Source organism: Musa acuminata, unplaced genomic scaffold, assembly GCF_036884655.1.
Source record: "Musa acuminata AAA Group cultivar baxijiao unplaced genomic scaffold, Cavendish_Baxijiao_AAA HiC_scaffold_732, whole genome shotgun sequence".
Taxonomy (NCBI): Eukaryota; Viridiplantae; Streptophyta; class Magnoliopsida; order Zingiberales; family Musaceae; genus Musa; species Musa acuminata.
The window spans coordinates 15,001-17,500 of record NW_027020963.1 but is presented as its reverse complement, the minus strand read 5'-3'; positions in this window follow the sequence as shown (position 1 = coordinate 17,500).

Here is a 2,500-nt window from a genome sequence, read left to right as displayed (position 1 = left end):
CCAAAACGGGCCAAAACTGGCCATTTTTGGCTGCGCGAGCGAGCGGCGAGCGGCGGACAGCGAGCGAAGCGAGAGGCAGCACCGTCCCTGCTATACGAAAGCCCCATCCAGCCCTGTGCCACCCGGGGGGTTCCAGGGTGCTGAGATGGCTGACATTTTGCTCCGCTCACGACGGTCACCGCGCGACGCAAGAACAGGCCAAAAACTGGCCAAAACGGCCCAAAAACGGGCCAAAACTGGCCATTTTTGGCTGCGCGATGCGAGCGGCGAGCGGCGGACAACGAGCGAAGCGAGAGGCAGCACCATCCCTGCTATACGAAAGCCCCATCCAGCCCTGTGCCACCCGGGGGGTTCCAGGGTGCTGAGATGGCTGACATTTTGCTCCGCTCACGACGGTCACCGCGCGACGCAAGAACAGCCCAAAAACAGGCCAAAACGGCCCAAAAACGGGACAAAACTGGCCATTTTTGGCTGCGCGAGCGAGCGGCGAGCGGCGGACAGCGAGCTAAGCGAGAGGCAGCACCGTCCCTGCTATACGAAAGCCCCATCCAGCCCTGTGCCACCCGGGGGGTTCCAGGGTGCTGAGATGGCTGACATTTTGCTCCGCTCACGACGGTCACCGCGCGACGCAAGAACAGGCCAAAAACAGGCCAAAACGGCCCAAAAACGGGCCAAAACTGGCCATTTTTGGCTGCGTGAGCGAGCAGCGAGCGGCGGACAGCGAGCGAAGCGAGAGGCATCACCGTCCCTGCTATACGAAAGCCCCATCCAGCCCTGTGCCACCCGGGGGGTTCCAGGGTGCTGAGATGGCTGACATTTTGCTCCGCTCAAGATGGTCACCGCGCAACGCAAAAACAGGCCAAAAACTGGCCAAAACGGGCCAAAACTGGCCATTTTTGGCTGCGCGAGCGAGCGGCGAGCGGCGAACAGCGAGCGAAGCGAGAGGCAGCACCGTCCCTGCTATACGAAAGCCCCATCCAGCCCTGTGCCACCCGGGGGGTTCCAGGGTGCTGAGATGGCTGACATTTTGCTCCGCTCACGACGGTCACCGCGCGACGCAAGAACAGGCCAAAAACTGGCCAAAACGGCCCAAAAACGGGCCAAAACTGGCCATTTTTGGCTGCGCGAGCGAGCGGCGAGCGGCGGACAGCGAGCGAAGCGAGAGGCAGCACCGTCCCTGCTATACGAAAGCCCCATCCAGCCCTGTGCCACCCGGGGGGTTCCAGGGTGCTGAGATGGCTGACATTTTGCTCCGCTCACGACGGTCACCGCGCGACGCAAGAACAGCCCAAAAACAGGCCAAAACGGCCCAAAAACGGGACAAAACTGGCCATTTTTGGCTGCGCGAGCGAGCGGCGAGCGGCGGACAGCGAGCGAAGCGAGAGGCAGCACCGTCCCTGCTATACGAAAGCCCCATCCAGCCCTGTGCCACCCGGGGGGTTCCAGGGTGCTGAGATGGCTGACATTTTGCTCCGCTCACGACGGTCACCGCGCGACGCAAGAACAGCCCAAAAACAGGCCAAAACGGCCCAAAAACGGGCCAAAACTGGCCATTTTTGGCTGCGCGAGCGAGCAGCGAGCGGCGGACAGCGAGCGAAGCGAGAGGCATCACCGTCCCTGCTATACGAAAGCCCCATCCAGCCCTGTGCCACCCGGGGGGTTCCAGGGTGCTGAGATGGCTGACATTTTGCTCCGCTCAAGATGGTCACCGCGCAACGCAAAAACAGGCCAAAAACTGGCCAAAACGGGCCAAAACTGGCCATTTTTGGCTGCGCGAGCGAGCGGCGAGCGGCGAACAGCGAGCGAAGCGAGAGGCAGCACCGTCCCTGCTATACGAAAGCCCCATCCAGCCCTGTGCCACCCGGGGGGTTCCAGGGTGCTGAGATGGCTGACATTTTGCTCCGCTCACGACGGTCACCGCGCGACGCAAGAACAGGCCAAAAACTGGCCAAAACGGCCCAAAAACGGGCCAAAACTGGCCATTTTTGGCTGCGCGAGCGAGCGGCGAGCGGCGGACAGCGAGCGAAGCGAGAGGCAGCACCGTCCCTGCTATACGAAAGCCCCATCCAGCCCTGTGCCACCCGGGGGGTTCCAGGGTGCTGAGATGGCTGACATTTTGCTCCGCTCACGACGGTCACCGCGCGACGCAAGAACAGGCCAAAAACTGGCCAAAACGGCCCAAAAACGGGACAAAACTGGCCATTTTTGGCTGCGCGAGGGAGCGGCGAGCGGCGGACAGCGAGCGAAGCGAGAGGCAGCACCGTCCCTGCTATACGAAAGCCCCATCCAGCCCTGTGCCACCCGGGGGGTTCCAGGGTGCTGAGATGGCTGACATTTTGCTCCGCTCAAGACGGTCACCGCGCAACGCAAAAACAGGCCAAAAACTGGCCAAAACGGCCCAAAAACGGGCCAAAACTGGCCATTTTTGGCTGGGCAAGCGAGCGGCGAGCGGCGGACAGCGAGCGAAGCGAGAGGCAGCACCTTCCCTGCTATACGAAAG